Below are 21,501 nucleotides of genomic sequence, written 5' to 3' on the forward strand. Positions count from 1 at the left end.
GTTGTCTAATTTTTCACTCTGGTTGTCTTGTTTTTCAATAATTTGGTTAATTCGTTGCAGCAATAGTGCCATAATTTGATCCGAGCCAAAATTAACATTTCCATTCTCTGTGCTAATTAATGGTGGATCTGGAATTGTCTCGCTTTGTGTGACCACTTGGTCATTCTGTAATTTACAAAAACGTTTATCAGTCAGATGTACACTGTCAGACACCATTTCGGAATCAAATAAATCCGTCGTACTTTCAGTATCCTGTTCATTTTTATTAGACAAATTTGTCTGTATGTTACTTGAATTTTCCAAACCGGGTGTGTTATGCTGGGCAGCGCTCATTACAATAGTGCGCCCCGCGTCATCAATTGTCGTTAAATCAACAGAAGACACAATCGAGTTCGTTTGTTCATCATTAAGGTCTACATCATTATTAATGGTTGGAACGCACTGATTGTCAGTGAACGCAGGATTGTCATCATTACACTGCGTGTCACGATTACTATCGGTCACGTTGTTTAAGTCGGTAATTTCGTTCATAATACCTCGCGATACACTATTCACAGTCTTTCGCGGCATTTTTACAATAGTCACAATTATTCACAAGACAAATAAACACAATGCAAAAAGCAACACTCAAATACAACAGAGCAACGAATTGCCGATGATCTGAGGAAAAAAAGTCACAAATTAGTAAAAGCGTTGCGCCAAATTCTAATTATATTTAAGCAAATAAGAGCAGATATCTACTGTTTCTCAAAAGACTCTCAACGAAATACGATCCTGGACCGGGTGTCGCCAAGTGTAACCTCCCCACAAGAAAATGAAAGTCAAATTAATGATAATGAAATCTCAGTCACAATAAAAATGCAAATAGACGGAAATATCAGTCTTTGGCCCTGTGCGAAATCAGAATTAATTTCTTACCTCAGTATAACTGCATGTCAAAGTTCTGCTCTTATTGTTGGCCGCGCCTTGGAGGAAACGCATTGCAAGTACCTTTTTTTTTAATTTAATTGAAAATTTTCTTTAACGAAATGCGAGGGAATCAAATGATTTTTTTTTGTTAAAAATTGCTTTGAAATCAAATTATTATTGGGGCGATTATTGCACAAATTAGTTACAGTTAATTTACATCGTTAGCTGAGCGCAATGCTGCTTAATAATATACCTCGTCCTGAATCATGACCGGAGTGCGATGTCGACGCCCGCCGACTGCTCACACACAACTAAACTCTCTCGCATCTAGACCGCGACTGCGTCATCTCCGACGCGCTACTCGCAACTGCACTGGGCTACCACTACCGACAGACTCCTGTTCCCTACTGCACTGCTACAGCGCTATCGCGCTACTGCACGCAACAGAGCTGAACATGCTCTCTGGTCAGAGATTTTTACCATGCCTCACCATCGTTGCCATCGAGTACATACGCCTTTCACCATATATCGATATTTAAAAAATATCATAATGGCACAATATATCGAAAAAAATTTATCGACAAAAAATATTGACGTACCGGTCAAAAACAAATATCGGCACTGCCAGTTTTAGAGCTGTATATATAAGTTTTGATTTATTATTAGATATTCTGTACATCAACAAACTAGGAGCCTGCTTATCCCCATTAGAGCAAGAACTGAAAGGAAAAAGATACACTACTTTACTAACAAAGGTAACTGCAGGTAGGTAGCACAATAAAAGATGTCAGTTTGGTCCGTCGTTCGCTTTTGTCACATATCAGATTTGTCTGGAACATTTCATGTCGACTTCCCTGTTTTTCCATTTCTAGAAACGCTAGCGACCCAGCAACTTTAGTGTCAAAATTGTGTGGTGAAGTTAAACGTTGCAGTTTCTGTTGGTAGCACCGACCGCCGATCACGTCAGCATTTCCCCTCACACGATTCCGTCCACCGCAAAGACCAATCTTGTCATTTAGATTACTGTTCATCAGTTTCAACAACTTTTTTGAGGAATGCCAATGTGAAGAAATAGCACACTGGTTTCGTTAAAATTTTTTGTTTTTTTACTCAACTGGAATCCTATTTCTTCACGTCGGATATCGTGTTATTCCATTCACACCCAGCCCCAGTGCAATCGGACCTCTTCTATGCGCCCCCTATACTTGCTTCACACACTCAAAGAGAAAGACTGGAGGTGATGAAAACTCAAAAAGTAACAAGACTCCTTCAAACAGTGAAAGGAAAATTACGTTATACTAGAATTCCAAAAGAACAACCTCAGATATTTATCGAAAATTGTTAAGATGTATAATATAAAATAAAAATATCTGCTCTCGATATTCCCATTTCGATATCGGTATATTAGTTAAAAATATCGTGATGTATGTGGACTTTGTTTAGAAAAAATTTTGATGTATCGGTATCTTATCAACAGCCCTTCTCTGAGACTAGTAGCAAATAAACGGGGAAATTATCTTCTCAGGCATGGGCTGCCATAAATACCGCAAACACAAAAGGCTGTATTTGGAGTCGTACCTTGATCAGGAAGCATTGGCTGCTGTTGAATGAAGTATGATTGTATTCAGCGATCAAACGGAATCTGTACTCACCTGGATGATTATCGTCGACGAATATGGCGGGAATCTGGAGAGAGCATTCTTCCAGTGATATGAAGAGCCACAGCCGGTACTCGAGGCGTCATGGTGTGGAGCTCATCGTTGTGACTTCAGAACACAGCTTCCAGTTACTGAGGGAACTCTGACGGGACGACTGAAAATTACGGACGTCCTGTGCGCACGTCTGTTACATTTCATACGACGCTATCATGTTCTAATGTTTGTGAATTCCTAAGGGACCAAACAGCTGAGGTCATCGGTCCCTAGACTTAGACACTACTTACACAAACTTAACTCTAAGGACAACACTCACACCCAAGCCCAAGGGACGACTCGAACCTCTGGTGGGAGGGGCCGCACGATTAGTGACATGGCGCCTCTAACCGCGCGGCCACTCCGCGCGGCTATCAAGGTGCCATTTTTAAACTGGACAATGCTCTTCTAATCACGGCACGTGCCGCTATGAACTACGAGGATAAAAAAAATGCACAGTTTACTCCTGTATGTAAGAAGGGTAAAAGAACGAAACTGCAAAAGTACAGACCAAATGTTGTTAACATCAGTTTGCTGCATGATTCTGGAACAGATTCTGAATTCGAATATAACAAATTTGCTAGGGACCGAAAAGCTTACGTCGACGAATCAGCAGCGTTCTAGAAAGCATCGCTCGTGCTAATCTCTGCTTGCCCACTTCTGACAAGATATACTGCGAGCTATGGATGAACGGAAATAGATTCCACATTCCTAGATTTCCAAATAGCAATTAGCACGTCACGCCACCGCAGACTGTTAACGAATGAACGACCATTTGTGTGTGGCTCGAAGACTTCTTATGCTACAGATCCTTGTCCTCGATGGCGAATGTGCATCAGAGACAAGGTTATCGGCAAGATTGCCACAATCACGTATGAGAGGATCGCTATTATTTTGTATATACAAAAATGATCTATTGGACGCGGTTGGGAGCAGTCTGAGGTTGTTTACTGATGGTGTTATGGAGTAAGGGAACTGGTAGAAGATTAGTGGCTGTAGGATGATACAAGATGACATACACAAAATCTATAGTTGGTGTGATGAATGGCAGCTGGCTCCAGATGTAGAAAAATGTAAGTTAATCCGGAGAAGTAAGAAGAACAAACCTGTAAGGTTCGGATACAGCATTAGCAGTGTACTGCTTGACACAGTAAAGTCGTTTAAATGTCTGGGCGTAACGTTGCAAAGCGGTATGAGATGGGACGAGCAGGTGAGAACTGTGTTAGGGGAGGCGAATAGTCGACTTCGGTTTATTGGGAGGATTTCATGAAAGAGGTGTTCACCTGTAAAGGAGACCACATATAGGATACTAGAAATGATGGCTCGTCCGGATGCATATAGTTGGTCGTTTTTCCCTCTTTCTGTCCGCGATTGATACAGGAAATGAAACGCTGTGGTACAGGGTACCTTCCACCACGCACCGCACCATGGCCTGCGGAATATGTATGCAAATTTCATGTAGATGTAGATGTAGATGGAGGACTAGTTACAATAGTACTGCGCCAGTCTGTCTCAGGAGACGGTACAACAACCTTGTGACGCGATTCCCAATCGAATCAGCACATGCCTCCAGAGAGTTCAACGACAAGCTGTCACACCTGACTCGACTTTGTAAAGACTAAAATAACATCACATGCCCTCTCAATCCGGTTCCTGTACTCATCGAGTCCACATCCATGAGCAGTGCGGCATTTCGTCAGTGGAGAAAGAAGAGGCAAGTAAGCGAAAGCGGAAATCGGCTACTCCTGCTGCTGTTGCAGTCAATCGTGTTCATATCTATGAAACGGAGTTTGTGGCGGTATACAAAACCATTTTCCTCCTTTTGTTCTGCCTGCTGCATTTTCTTGTGACGCTGTGAGTTGTTGTAAAGACATAAGTATCGAGATACTACATTAGTAGATAAATGACTGAATTTGTGTATCGTCGCTACGTCAGTTTCAAAGACATGAACATCACTTTTAGCGCGATGGACCGCAGCGGCAGCAGCAGTAACTGACCTCTGCTTTCGCTCTCTTGCCTCTCCTCTCTCCGCTGGACGACACGGAGCACAGCTTAACTTTGTGGACTCGCAGTCTGCACGAGCCGTGTGCACATAGCGGAACAGACGTTCTGGTTCAGGTCTTTCATAGTTACCTTAATTAGACTGAAACGAGTTCTTTCTTGGTGCCTTTGGAAAGGAAGCGCTCCGTTTCCTTTTGCGTACTCGCCTTCTCTAATGACCTCTTTATCGACGGGACGTTAGCCCTCACACGGTCTGTCGGTAGCTTTTACGTCTTTCTAATCAAAGGCTCCAAAAAGCAACGATAGACGTAATATGAGCTAAGCAATGCCATAGCGTCTCGTTATTCCTTTCCGTCTTCGACTTTCGTCACATATGAGGCTGTGTGAGTTGTTGTCAACTTACAGTCATATTTTGCAAAAACTACGGAAAATTTAGTGTACAGTGAAACTGTATGAGCACCGTAGGTAAGTAAAGTCACTGGAAAACAGTTCCGATTTACTAAAGGGTAATTGCTGAATACCTTTACTACCGTATTTCTGCGAACCTAATGCACCGTCAAATGTAATTCGCAACCCGCTTTTAAAAACCAAAATCATTAAACAGGGCTTGTTGGCGCATCATTGGCAGGCTAAATTTACTTAACACAAAAAGGATGTTTACATCAACTATTACAACGACAAGAGTTATTAAGTGATCCAAGGTTAAGTGACACAGTGGTTATTGAAAAAGAACGCCTAACTTCTTTACCTACATGACATGCAAACAAATTTACCGTAAATTATATGCATTGTTCGTCATTATTCATTAATGTCATCGTTGCTGGCATCCTCAGAAGAGTCGACACCAGAAAAAATTTTATTTTCTCCTTTCGCATCACCCCCGGTGTCGTTTCAGAGCACATCATCTTCGTTCCCGTTAAAAGTATTTGAAGTACAGCATTTATTGAATGATCTTACTATCATTGGTGTTTTGATGCTTCTCCAGGCAGCCGAGACACGGCGCACTTAATTTTTACTATGGGATTCAGTTCACGGTTTGGTTCACAAAACTGTTTTAGGTACTGTTCCTGAAGGAAAATTTTTGAAGGTTCATTTATATTAACGCCCAGGGGTTGTAACACGTAAGTGCAGGAATAATGGCAGGGTCATTGGCTAGGCTGGGGGCTTCTCTTTCACGTCGTCAGTGAGATGGTCAGAAAATGCATGAAGACAAAGGAGTGGCAGTAATTTGGAAAACCCACCAGTGCAGAGTTCCTGTATGTTTCGACCATTCATTCCCTCTCTTGATTTCGAACAATGACTATCAGGGAACAGCTTTTCATTTCTATGCATCTTTAGGCTCATTTTCAGCTTGATAATTAAGAATGAAAGAAGTATTCACCCATCTGCTGTGATTGCCAGCATTATGCTAAGTTAGGTATGCCTGTGGTATAAAGTATTTACAACCACGAGTACCCCAAGTATTTTGGCATCATACTCGACCGCACTCCACTTCATAAGAAACACCCGGAAGACAAATCATTCAGAGGCTGTATGGCACAGCCTGGGGGCTGCAATGAAATACAGGCGGTGGATTGGGCAGGATAGCTAAACAAACTCTCCCCACTAATATTCACTTTGTGGAGATGTTTCAGCGTTTCGATCAACTCCATTTCGACAGTTGTGAGGTATGTCGATACGAGACTTGAGAGGAAGCTGACAACTGCTGACAAGGGGCAAATATCGGTTGTGCAGGTTGAGAGCGTACATACTTAAGGCTGTTGTACACATGTAGCCTTCATCTGAATAGAATACGGAAGGGAATTTTGATACAGCTTATATTTGACATTGTAGTAGGTAGTTAGGTAAAAGGTATCCATGCTTGACAGGTTTCCTTTATTACTCGACATTAGTAAACGAGGAATTCATATAAAAAGGCTTAATAAGCCAATTTCATCAAAATATTAAGAGAGTCAAAGATAAAACAGATGAATTGCTAATAGACCTTGAGGCTTTGTATCTCTGAAGATCATTTACGTAGCGAAGAAATACTATGGCTTCCCTTGGAGTAGCATATTTTATCTGCCCTGCAACATGTTTGTAGCTAAAGGGAGGAGTGGCCACTTATACGACGTTTACCCTCATGTTTCAGAGAGTTGACGTTTCAAAAAAATTGTAAGGCCAAATATTTCAGGATAGTGCAGGAGAATTTGAATTTTCAATGGAAAACTTTTCATTATAGGACTGCACAGATCCCCCAGTTCAGACTAAATTGTTTTCTGCTTCAGGCATGACGTTGTGCTAGCCGCGGTTCTTAAGAAGGCATGAAATTGACTATTTTTGGGGATTTCAGTATACACTTTCTGACTGATTCTTCAGAGCAATGAATGTTAATGTACTTCCTTGGATCTTACGACCAAGTAAAGACAGTATACTTGTGAGCTTGTAATATTCCTCCTTTTGACTTTTGTGTGTTATTTACTATTATAGGACTGCACAGATCCCCCAGTTCAGACTAAATTGTTTTCTGCTTCAGGCATGACGTTGTGCTAGCCGCGGTTCTTAAGAAGGCATGAAATTGACTATTTTTGGGGATTTCAGTATACACTTTCTGACTGATTCTTCAGAGCAATGAATGTTAATGTACTTCCTTGGATCTTACGACCAAGTAAAGACAGTATACTTGTGAGCTTGTAATATTCCTCCTTTTGACTTTTGTGTGTTATTTACTATCCTGATATGTAAAACCGGATGTAATACTTGCGTGTATTTTGTATTCTCTGAATTGGTTTACAAAACATACTGTCATGCAAAGCCAACTGTTTTATTCTTATGCTATGCTGTTAATAATAAGCAGAGTAACAAACAGAAATACAGTTACCTATCGGGACAGCAAAACCGCAAAAACAAGTGTAACAACCGTGTGTGTTAACCTAAGGAATAGGCGTCAGACTTTAACTCGTTTCTTCAAATAAGTCGGCAACCGGCTGAGTGCCGAAGGGTTGAGCTCGCTCCCCTTCGACGCAAAGCCGCGCAACCAGTCGCGGACTGCCGCGAAAAAGCTTCGGCTCGCAGCTCCCGGTAGCCTCCGGTTACCCAACGCCCCCAACGTGATTCTCACGTTCTTTTAGGGACTCTGAGGCAGTACCAGGGCTCCTTCACGGGACCAAGCCCGCGTGCTGCAGTCCATTCTTCTTCCGCACCTCCTTTAGGTGCCGCGCTTGCACGAACAGCGCATGTTAGCGTAAAGTAGGGACCACCCACTTCAATAGGGAACAAGAGACACTTCTCTCGCCTATCGAGAAAAGTAAAATTGTCGTTTCCCCCTTCCCACCCAATAAATAATCCTAAGTGCGAGATGGCGGACGCTACTAGCACTTCCCCTGCTATCCCCCGCAGCAAGACTGCAACACAAGAGGCGCGAGGATCGACTGCACCCGCCGAAACTCGCGCCCCGCCCGCTACCGGCAAGGGAGCGGCTGGCGACGCTCGACAGCTTGGCGCGAAAGCGCAAAAGCAGCTCGAGTCGCGCCGGCTAATCACCGAACTTTTCGGGGCGGACGTCTCTCCCACCAAAACAACTACACTCAACATCACTTTACACTCACCTGTCACTGGACAGTCATGCACCATTCTCCCACCGACGCCGCAGCCTCAAGAGATCGAGGCAGCGGCGGCGAATGTGGACACAGAAAACCACTACACAGAGCCCTGGCAGGTGGAGGGCCCAAAACGCAGACCCAGAAAAACACCAGCATAAACAGGCGAGCAACCAAACTCGCTAGGCAACCGAAAGGCGCTGTTGCCTACACCCACTAGTTCATCTCAGGCTAGCAACATTAACACAAAACAAAACGCAAACACAGCTGTGGCGAACAACAACAAAGCACACAAAGCCACAGCGGTGCCCACACTACACAAGACTGGTTTCCCCCCAGTCGTCATACAAAACTACGGGAACCTTAGTGCCCTTAACACTGCATTCGCGGCAAGGCACATAAACAGCACATTACACGCAAAGTACTCGGGGGATAGGGCCTCACTGTACGTTGCCACAGACAACGAATACAAAGATCTTCTGACCTTCCTCAAAGATCGGAAGATCGAACATTACACGTACAGAACGCTGGACGAGAGAACCCAGCAGTACGTGATCAAGGGAGTGGATCCCAGTACCCCCAACGAGACAGTACATGCGGCCCTTTGTTATCTGGGATTCGACTGTAAAAGTGCCTCCCGGATGACAGGGTTCCGTACACACGCACCGTTACCACACTACATGGTCGAGTTAGCCGACACGGCTGATTCCCGCGCCATCCTGCAGATAAAGAGCTTTCTGCGGATGGACGTACGTGTAGAACTTTACGAACTACCCAACGTCCCCCAACAATGCAACAACTGCCAGCGATTCGGCCACTCGGCCCTCCGCTGCGGCCTGGCAACTCGCTGCCGCGGATGCGCTGGCAACCACAGATCCAACACTTGCACACAAACACAGCCAAACCAGCGACGCTGTGCCAACTGCGGTGGGCCCCATGCGGCAAACTTCAGACAGTGCAGCTCCCACAAACTGGCGCTGAAGCGTAAACAAGACAAGAGCAGGGTAATATACGACATACCACGCCCACGGCCAGCGCCGAACCCAGTAAGGAACGGCGTAACGTTTGCCACGGTTGCACGCCCTGGCGGAACGGCACAGGCTGCGGAACCTCAGCGCCCTACACACACATGTGAAACAACCGCTGCAACAGCCACACAACAGCCACAGACAACACCTGAAACCCAGCAAGCATCGGTACCAACACCTATGCCTCCAAACAACACGACCCCACTCCCGGAAATCACGTGCTGCGAAGAAACGCACCATATACAGGAAAACACATCCACACAAGAACGCCCCCCGAACCCCAAGCCCAGTGGAGGAATAGACGTACACGCAAACACAGGGCGGGGAACACGAAATCACCACAACAGGCCACGCAGCAACAACAGAACAGCAAAAAATGTCAAATGTGTGTGAAATCTTATGGGACTTAACTGCTAAGGTCATCAGTCCCTAAGCTTACTACTTAAACTAAATTATCCTAAGGACAAACACACACACCCATGCCCGAGGGAGGACTCGAACCTCCGCCGGGACCAGCCGCACAGTCCATGATTGCGGCGCCCTAGACCGCTCGGCTAATCCCGCGCGGCTGTCAGAACAGCAACAGACAGGAAAACAGTCAACAAGACACCGAGACTGTAACTCACACTACCATCCCCCTCACCACAGAAGTAACGCAGGCGCCACAACCTCTGTCACAAAACACAAATGCCGCTCCTAACAACACACCAGTAACCGCACAAGCGGCCGCTAACTCCACAACAGCACCTCAGGCTGCCACACCCAACACCAACACACCACCTGGGGGAATACTGGAAACACTATTCTCCCGACACACGACCGTTCAAATCCTTACCAAGGTGCTGACGGCCGTCACTACACTCATCACCCAGCTCATGAGCGCCGAACCCGGGCAATACTGGGCTGTCATACACACTGCAATCACAACACTCTTTCACACTCTTACATGAATAATGTGCCACACCCGGCCTATAACGCAGACCCGCACACACTATCACGGATCCTGTTCTGGAATGCAGACTCGATCCACAACAAAAGGGCAGAATTTGCCGCGTTCATGGAGCGCAAGGGAATCCTTGTCGCGCTACTGAGCGAGACTAAACTTAAACCGCACAAACAATTAAACTTTCCTGGCTACTGTGTCTATCGTACCGACCGACCGGGCGACGCCGTGGCAGGTGGAACTGCAATCGTCATACACAAAGACATCGAGCACACAAACATAGAGCTCCCTGAACTAGAAAAAATCGAGGCTACGGCCGTCAGAGTCAAGTTCAACGGAGCCTACACCACACTGATATCGGTATACAACAGCCCTGTAGGCATTTCAACACGCGATATCAGCACATTACTCAACATTTCACCGCGATTAATAGTCGCTGGAGATCTGAACGCAAAACACCCAGAATGGAATTCACGCATACAAAATCCCAACGGCAAAAAACTGTACGAACATTCACTAGGCAGAAACTACATTATACTAGCGCCGACTAAACCGACGCACATTCCCTATCAGAGGGGACACAGGGCAGACGTGATAGACATGGCCCTCATCAAGGGCATTACAGCGACACTCAACGTTGCCGTTGAAAACGATCTGCCCTCGAACCACCAACCTGTAATACTATACATTGAGGAAACACTGCAGCACATGGAACAACGCAAGATGTTGGACTACGGGCGTGCGAATTGGACAATGTTCAAGCAAACGCTCGATAGCCACATCCCACCTATACACGAAATTAATGAAACAGCACAAATTGACGAGGCAGTAGAAACCCTCACTAACGCCTTCCAGGACGCAATGGCAGGCTCCATACCTGATCGCACCTCACAACAACGCAGTGCGGCCCTGCCCCAGGAAATCCTGGGCCTAATCTCAATGAGGAATCGCCTCAGGAGACAATGGCAGCGCACCAGGCGTCCGTACTTCAAACGGCACATTAACAGACTACAGGGCTTCATACACGATAAAATACAAACACATAGAACACAACAGTGGAACCAAAAACTCGAAGGGCTGGACACCGCACGACCTGGCGTGTGGCAACTAGCCCGACACTTCACCAGGGAGAAAATATACACCCCAACGCTTCAAGGGCCTGACGGACCTGCATACTCAGCGGAAGAGAAAGCAGAACTAATGGCCCGAACACTCGCAGCGTCATTCAAAAAATGGTTCAAATGGCTCTGAGCACTATGGGACTCAACATCTTAGGTCATAAGTCCCCTAGAACTTAGAACTACTTAAACCTAACTAACCTAAGGACATCACACACACCCATGCCCGAGGCAGGATTCGAACCCGCGACCGTAGCAGTCCCGCGGTTCCGGACTGCAGCGCCAGAACCGCTAGACCACCGCGGCCGGCGCTGCGTCATTCACACCGAACCTGGTATCAGATCCAGTGTTCACACTTGTTACTGACCAAGAGGTTACACGCATTCTAGCCCAACCATCGCGCGACGACATTCGACATGCTAGCACAGCCGAAGTCTCCTGGGCTATAATGCATTCCGCTGCTAGGAAAGCCCCTGGTCCTGATGGCATTCAAAACCGTGTCCTCCAGGAGTTCACGGATAAAGCAACTGAGTACCTAACACACATAACGAACGCCATACTAAAACAGCAACACTTCCCCGCCTTTTGGAAGACGGCCAAGGTCCTGATGTTCAGGAAGCCGGGGAAAGACCACAGCCTCCCACAATATTACCGACCCATCAGCCTTCTGAGCTCGCTCAGTAAGATTGTTGAGAAGGTGATTCTCAAACGCATCACTAGGCACTGCATAACAAATGACATCCTGAGACCGGAGCAATTCGGCTTCATGAGTCACCACTCCACAACACTGCAACTCCTACGGGTCGTTGAACATATAACACATGGCTTCAACATAAACAAAGCTACAGGGGCAGTGTTCCTGGACATCGAAAAGGCTTTCGACCGTCTATGGCACAACGGCCTCATCCGCAAACTCAGCGACGCGATATTCCCCGACGGGCTGCTGCGTCTAATACACTCATACCTCACAGACAGGAGTTTCAACACTGACGTGCAGGGAAAACAATCAACACGACACGGTATACACGCGGGAGTACCCCAGGGAAGCATCCTAGGGCCCCTACTGTTTAACCTCTACATAAATGATCTCCCAACCACACACAACACAATGATGGCAATCTACGCGGATGACACAGCCATCTTTGCGCAAGATTGGAAACCATCAAACATTACGTCACGCCTACAGACTGCACTCAGAGTGGCCGAGCCTTGGTTGGAGAAATGGCGTGTTAGAGTAAACGTCGACAAGTGCGAAGCCGTTCTGTTCACTAGAAGACCGAAGCAACTGCGCAAACACCGCTACTGCAGACCAATAACTCTACATGCACGTCCAATACGTTTCCGCGAGAAAGTCAAATACCTCGGTGTCTGGCTGGACCGGAAATTACTCTGGAGGGACCACATTCAACATATGACCAACCGAGCTAGCGCGAGACTCAAACAGCTCTATCCTATGCTCAACAGGCGTAGCACACTGAACAGAAGGGTGTCGAGGTCCATGTACATGACACTTATTCGACCCCTGATGACGTACGCAGCTCCTGTCTGGGGATACGCTGCGCCTACACGTCTGCGCCGTCTGCAGCTCATACAAAACAAAGTACTCAAAATCATAAGCAATGCTCCACGATACACACGCATGGCGGACCTTCACCGGGAATACCGACTTGAGACTCTCACGGAGGTAATCCACAAAGTCACCACAAGACTATACAGAAACTCCAGACATTCGCAGAACCCGTTTATTCTGAATCTGGGGAACTACGACCACAACCATAGATGGAAACATAAAAGACCAAAAGACATCTTGTAAGGGCATAACATCTATGGCCAAGCATACGCAAACATAACGGCACAGGCGAGCCCCTGTTAATCAGACGCCATTACTGGATATCCAGCTGCAATACACTGCCGAATAACTGGCACCACACAGGGAAGCCGTACCGTACACTGCATGCAAACAAGCTCCACACATCCCCCACACAGTGAGATGATCTATGGCCGATCTCCCACTACTGTATAACGATCTTGATTGTTCCAGGAATGTAGCAGCTGCAGCAACTGGGACACATCGCCATCGCTTGTCACCCTAATGATGCATGATACCTATACTAACAAATCCAACCTTGCATGAGCTATCGCAGCTAGTAATCCACTACTGCTGTTACTACCCATCCCACTATCGCAAAGGTCTTTTTCCCACGGCACGAGCCATGGAACTTTTTTCCCTCTGCTCTTCAAATCGCTACCCTCACTCGCGTTTCGTCCACTATCTATCACCTGATGGACCGTGTTAATGAGTAGTCTTACCCAGACGCACGGACAACATCACAGCCCAGCATCCTGTGATCCACTTACTAGATAACTAAAAGGTTTTACGGAGGTGACAGTAGAACTTCTGGTTTGGTCACCACGTTGGTGCGGGCGTGGAGAGGCCCTATCTATAAAAAAAAGAAACCAGTCGCTCAAGCAAACAGATAGATTTCATGAAAACAAAAGTAAATTTGGACAGGCGGTGGGGGGTTTCTACATCAACATTTTTGATATTCAACTTTTCATTGATTCACTATAAACTGTTTAACGTTACTATTTATCACCATTAATCTACAACTTAGGATTTCCTTTCATTAATACGTAATGTAAAAGCAGCAAACAATTTATCTAATGTGGTCTCTGAATCTGGCATAACCTTACGTAATCATTTTAACACAGAAAACAATAGCAATGTTAATTAGGAAATTCTCAGTTATTCTTTCCATCAGTTATTTCACTGATTAATCACTGATTTGCCAACAATATATTAAAGATTTCACAGTCTTGGCTGAATACAGGTCACTCGGGATTTTCATTTACCAGGTTAGGATCCTGCTTGGTTTATGAGCGGGATAAATTACCAAGTGGACACAATTGTTAATTTGGATGATGTTTATTATTCTCAAAGCACATTTCAACTTCCTGGCACACATTATAATACATAGCTAAAATGTCGTACCCTGTAAGCTGTGATCACCGACGGTGGCGTTGGTGGCAACAACTGCATTAATATCAGAACGGCCAAGAGCAGTTATCCATGTCGGACTTACTTCCTCTTCATAGCGATGATCCATCTTATAATCAATAGCCCGTTTTTCTCCCCATACCAGGCCGAGATAAACTGCAGTTTCCAACCGAGGCAAGATGCAACAATATGGCGCACTCTACACTATGCTGGCGCTGTATGTGCTGCCTCTAAGATCGCTGGCCACCGACTGACTTTGTTCGCGCCCGCCAAAGCGTGCCAAACGTTTCTGCTCCCATCTTTTCCTACGCTTACACAGCTTTCCATTCCTGACGGAACTACTCCATCTTTTATATTCCGGATATCTCATACAGCCCTAAGTGAGTGCCAGTAACTATTACATACATAATTACATTATACCACCTTTTTACATTTAATACTTACAGCAGATTGATATGTTTACAATATTTAAAAGTAAATATTACACCCTTTTTCTTAATAAGTACATTCATTTTAATCTTATCAAAGAGTTTCAGTATGTATTTCACTTCAAACAAGGTGTCTGTACTTCTACTTTAACCGTCTCAATAAAATATTTACAATTTTTTTATTTTGAATATGAACGATAATGTCACAAGCTTGATTTCGTGCAAATAGCAATGTGGTCATGTAAAATATCTTCATAGATAGTTCTCTACTTGAAGGGAACACTTTGAAAACAGTTTCTAATGGTCTGTTAAATCACGATACAAAGGTACTAATACTGAAGGAATCAATAAGTAGTAATATCGTAAAGTAGTGAATGAAATAATTAGAGGCAAGAGTCATCCTACAATACAAACATTTTGCCGCGCGGGGTAGCCGTAGTGTCTAGGGCGCCTTGTAACGGTTCGAGCGGCTGAGCCAGTCGGAGGTTCGAATACTTCCTCGGGCATGGGTGTGTGTGTTGTCCATAGCGTAATCTAGTTTAGGTTAGATTAAGTAGTATGTCAGCCTAGTTACCGATGACGTCAACAGTTTGGTCCCATAGTCCTTACCGCAAATTTCCATTTCCAGACATTTGAAGTCAGTATCGAGAAATACACATAATAGACCACTTAAACGATAAATATAATAACCGATCTTTGATAGCTCTTTACCATGAAAATGTTTTAGGCAATAGCCAGTACGCAGGACTAATGGCATTAGGTTATAATGCAGGTGGTAGTTGTATGAACATAGGAACAGTCTAAACCAGGTAACTTAATTATGCTACATATAATACTTGAAAGTACTCAGTAATGTTATCGGACAGGCTGAAACAATGCATTACGCCGAAACAATACAGAAGGTGATAAGAAAAGGTTTTATATATTCTGATGAATGGTAGTATGGAGTAAAAGGGAGACACAAATGTCCAGTAAGTGTATGCTCTAAAATGCCTACCCTAAGGCGTATGAGCGTTTGTTTACCTCCGATACAACGAACCACATCTACAGAATGCAGCAACTACATGAAATTCGACTCTGTTCTTGGCCATGGCTAGCGCATGCAGTAAACAGCACATAAGTGTTTTTATTATAAAGGGTATTCATAGTTATGACTAAGTGCAGTGCATTCATTAGTTCTAATTGAGCGAAATTACATTGTGATAAATACTTAAAATTCTTTTACAATGTAGTTTTGTCTTTGCATTTGCCTGGTTCCAAATTGACCTTCCGAGAGGCAGGCTTCTACCACATTCTCCATTTCCCTTTAAGTAACTCTTGTCAGTATTTCAGAGCCGTGACTCACTAAACTAATGGCTTGCTAATATTCACATTCGGCAGTACTTGCCTTCTTGGGAGTACTACACCCTTCTTGAAGTTTGCGGGTATTTCGGTTGAGATCTTATCTACAATGAAATTAGTTTTGTTGTGGCTTGGTCTCCCAGGGACCTCAATAATTCTAAGCAATTGTCCTCATCTCCATGGGAATTATTTCGACTTAGGTCTTTCCGAGGATGTCAGATACTTCTCGTTCATGTACCCCATGCCATCGTCATGAAATGTTCAGGATCCTTCAAACCATTGGTCCTAAGTTACCCTTGTATAGCGTACCTACATAAAACTCCAACCTCCCATGCTTCCTTTCGTTGTTTATTACATGCTTGCCATCCGAACCCTTGTAAGAGGTCCATGATTAAGGAATTTGTTGCTAGTGCACTCGAGCAGATGTATATTTGATGGATTGCTCATGCACTGCCTGCGATATGTAAGCTATAAGAGAATCTCAGACCAAAGAGCAGTGTTGTATGCCGTAAGAGCAGTGTCTGTAGCAGTTGGAGTAAGTAGTTGCTAGCCAGCAGTCTGGTGTATCGTGTTGGCTCGGTCGGTCGTGGTGGAGCGATGGCGGAGCCTGAGCGTTGTAGTATAAGGTAAAAGCAGCCTCGCGCATATGTAGTATTGTTATATCAAGTCCCATGTAAATGTTTAAAAAAATTCTCTTAATAATAATCTTTTTCATAAAAAGTAACTTTTGGCACTCATTCATTTTAATTTAAAGAATTTACTAATTTCTCCAAACCTTGGTCTCCCCGATTATTGAAACAGCAAAATCAATTGTTTCTTATATACATGACAAATCTATCTGCCAGCATTGAACTGAGCTGCGCCAGAAAAATGTCTTATAGGAGCATATATATACGCGTTATCCGGCGATGTATTGAGGTAAGATTTTTCAATTTATTCGTAATGAATTTTCAGGGCCATGTCGCAGCACTGCTGACGTCAAAAGTTGACCAGTTTAAATTCATAGTCATTTATTCAAAAGGTTATTTAAGTGAAACGCAATTTAATTGAAAGGTTTGTCACATTGTATTATTGGTAGGTTACGGAATTTATCTGTGGGAGGTTACGCTGAATGCAATAAATAATTATATTTTTTACTGTTGGGAGGTTACGGAACTTTTCTGTTGGGAGGTTACACTAAATGTGAATATTATTTATATTATTTTACTGTGGGGAGGCTACACTTGGCGACCTTGCCAGGTACGTATTTTTGTGAATTTCTGAGAAGTAGTCATATATCTGCTCTTATTTACACTATTGTTAATGGTAGTTCGCATCTGGCGCAACGCATTTACTCACTTGTTACTCTTTCTTTCACAGATCATCGGCAATTAATGGCTCTTTGTTGTAATTGTATTTGTTCCAATTTTGCTTTGTCTTTGTTCGATTTGTGAAAATGCCGCGAAAAACTGCTAACAGTATTTCGCGATGTGCAATGAGTGAAAAAGCCGACTCGAATAATTTGACCGATAATACTAGCGACACTCAGTGTAATAGTGATAATCCCCTAATTACAGATAATCAGTGCGTGCCGATCACTAGTAATGATAATGATCCTAATGATGAGCAAACAAATTCAATTATGTCCACCGTTAATGTAACAATTGATGACGCGGCACGTTCCGTTACAATGAAGGCTTTCCGGTTTGACACGCCTGATTTGCAAAATTTACTTAGCGAACAGATAATTGTTTCTAACGAAGGTGAACAATGTACTCAAAATATGTCAGATTTATTTGATTCCGGTGTAGTGACCAACAGTGCACATCCAATTGGCAAACCTTATCAAGAATCAGAGGATGACCAAATGGTTACACAAAACGTGAGCGATGCAGATACACCATCACACAGCACAGAGAGTAGAGTAGGTAATATTGGCATGGATCAAGTTATGGCATTATTGCTACAACCTCATGAATCGAACAAACAACTTAATGAAAATCTCAAACAGTCGAGTGAAAAACAAGACAACTATTTCAAACAACTTAATGAAAGTTTCAAACAGTCGAATAAAAACCATGACAGGTCGTTCAACCAAATTAATTAAAAACTTGACACCTCTATTGAACAGCTTACTGAACAGATTACAGCCGTTGTGGAGCAATGTAATGAAACTAAAAAACAATTACGTGAGGAAATTAAGGCATGCGCCAGGAATAATAGTGAAGAGATACGCAATACACATGCTGCAACAACTAAATTACTTAGAGATGAAATTAGTTCAGTCGCTAAACAATGTTCTGAAAACGCAACACAGTTACGCGACGAGTTTAAATTAATGTCATCAGAACTTTCACGCACACTGGATGCGAAAGTAGACACGAAATTTGACCAACAGAACAGCCAAATTAACGAACGTTTTAATCAGCACCTACAAAACAGTGAAACGCGTTACCGTAAATTTATACAGGAACAAAACAAAGTAACGAAACAAGTCATGGAAACAATTACTGTACAGAGACAGGAAGATAAGCGTAAGTTATTTACGAAAGCAAAAACATACGTAGACAACAACATTGCTATAGTATCAGACGAAATCAATACTATCAAACAGTTGAACACTGAAATGCATGGTGAAATATCCGATCTAAAAACAAAAACAGATACTAATATTCAGACTTTGGAAAATAAATATACAGTAGACTATCAGACAATGACCAACAGACTTGAACAGTTTGAATTAATACTAGATTCCGATGCCATTAAAGCAGACGTTAAGAAATTAAACAAAACCACACGTAAAATGCAGAAACAAATTAATGCTTATGACACTAAAAACGGTGATCTGGTAAAAGCACTGACTGAAAAATCTGATGAATTGGCCAGTCGTATTGACGTTATCGAAAATAACAATGACATCAAATCAGACGATACGTCACCAGTTTCGTTTAATCAGACACCTGAATTCCAAAACATACAGCAAACAATCAGTGAGATAGGTTAATCCAATAATATATTACGTGGAAAATTGGCATCTTTACAGCAAAAAGTGAAAGAAATGAAAAATGTTTCAGTCTCTAACACGTCACAGCATACGCCACATTCCGAACATTTGTCACACTCACACAGCCAGTGTAACTTAGGTAATTTACAGAGACTACGTGACTTAGAATCCGAACAAACACAGATAAATAGATTCTCATGCAATCCTGAACCTGCTCAGACATACAGAGACGATAATTTTGATTACAAACAGTTTTTATCCGTCAGGAAATTTAAGGTACTTAACAATGATAGAACACATATTTACGTTCTGGACTGGATACGACAATTTGCTTTCGCATTTCCACCAGCTTGGGGTGTAATGCAGAAACTAAAATTTATTTGCAGCGCGTAAATGACCTCAGGGGATTCATTAGACTTCAATGAATATGTGCCGTAGCGTGCACAGGGCCCCGAGCTGTAGTAGTGCTATTTCATTTTTAGTTTTCTGCACTGCTGCCTTCTCTTTTACTATCCTTTATATCTGTCAAAACACCTCTTCAACTATATATCTATGTAGGATTAGGAATGAGTAAAGAAAACCTGACATGACAAGTTTTACCTGAAAGTGACAGTTTTCATTAACACTCCCGAAATGACAACCACCATAATTTTAATAACAGACAAAATTTTAATCATCAATATCGTCAAAATTATCAGCAACAGCAAACAAATTTTGGCAACAATAGAGGCTTTTTCCCACAACAGCAACAAAACCAGCCGGTTAGCATACCTAACCAACAATGTAATGTGCAAGGTCAACCAAGCTTTAATGTTTCGCCTGAACACAATTTGATTCTGGAACAACTGTTGCAAACTTTTCGTGCACAAGGACTCACAGTTAATCTTAGTAAATCACACTTTGGCAAAACTTCTATAAAATTTCTTGGACATGTAATTTCAGAAACAACTACGCAGCTTTTTGGGTTTAATTAACTTTGTACGTAAATTTATTCATTACTCTGCTTTAGACACCCCTAGATTGTGCCAGTTGACGGGTATAAACGCTATTTGGTCGTGGGATAGCCAAGCACAGTCTGAATTTCTCAATCTAAAAGAAGCTTTGTTGAGCGCACCACTTTTATCACACCCAGTTCCTACCAGAAATTTTTCCATTGCCACCGACAGTTCTAACACAGCTTTAGGCGTACACATTTTTCAGGAAATTGAAGATGACGGTAATACAGTAATTAAAAACATCGCCTTTGCAAAACGCATCCTGTCACCTGCTGAACGCAATTATTCTGTTACAGAACACGAAACATTATGTGTTGTATGGGCATTTACCAGATGTAGGCATTTTCTTTATGGAAGACACACTACCGTTTACACAGATCATAGAGCAATACAGTTTTTACTTTCCGCTAAATTTACACATGACAGATTAGGCAGATGGGAACTTTATTTACAGGAATTTAATTTGACATTTGCTTACATTCCCTGTACACGAAATGTTGTAGCAGACGCACTATCCCGTTCTCTCAGCAACAATCAGCAAGACATCGCAACCAACTTCTGCCAAGCAAATTTTAGCGTTATGTATATTCAACAAGTTGCATTTGAAAATTTCATTTCGCCGTCATTACGAGACATAGCACAGGAGCAATGTAAAGACAACGTTTGGAAAGAAATTAAACACCTTTGGCAAGATAAGAATAACGTTACCATTAGAAACCATTACACTGTACGCAATAACTTTCTGTTTCGCCGCTCTCACCCTGACAGCAACAACTGGTTATTATGCATTCCTGACGAACTTGTTAACAAATTAATTTGGTATACTAAGTTACGCACGTTATGGAGCCAGAAAATATTTTCTTATACTAAGACAGAACTGTTATTTTGCCAACATGGAGAAACGTATTCAACGAGTTTTAGCGTCATGTAAAATCTGCCAGAAAGCTAAATCAGACACGACTTCACATATTCCTCCGTTACATCCCATTGTACCTGTTAAATTGAGACACATGGCCGCTGTAGACATTTTTGGACCGATTCCCAGAACTAATAAAGGTTTTTGCTACGTCTTTGTCGCTGTTGAAATCACTTCGAAATTTGTTACCTTCACTCCGTTGCGCAAAGCTACTGCTAAATCTATTTCGAATGCATTTGTAAAACCTTTTTTATTTCATGTAGGGCATGTATTGAAGGTAATTTCCGACAATGGACCACAATTTCCATCTGCGATATGGACACGTATGTTACGAGCTAGAAACATTTCTCCGATCTATATATCCAGGTATCACGCTTCTTCGAACACTTCTGTACGGATAATGAAAGAAATTGGTAAACTATGTAGAATATACTGCCTTAAAAAACATATTGATTGGGACGCACACATACTCTCATTCCAGGATGTAATTAACTCCATACCAAATGAATCTACTATGCTATCTCCGACTGTTATATTGAAAAATGTTGAACCACCTAACAAAATTAAAGAAT

The sequence above is a fragment of the Schistocerca nitens genome, chromosome 8 (assembly GCF_023898315.1).
Source record: "Schistocerca nitens isolate TAMUIC-IGC-003100 chromosome 8, iqSchNite1.1, whole genome shotgun sequence".
NCBI lineage: Eukaryota > Metazoa > Arthropoda > Insecta > Orthoptera > Acrididae > Schistocerca > Schistocerca nitens.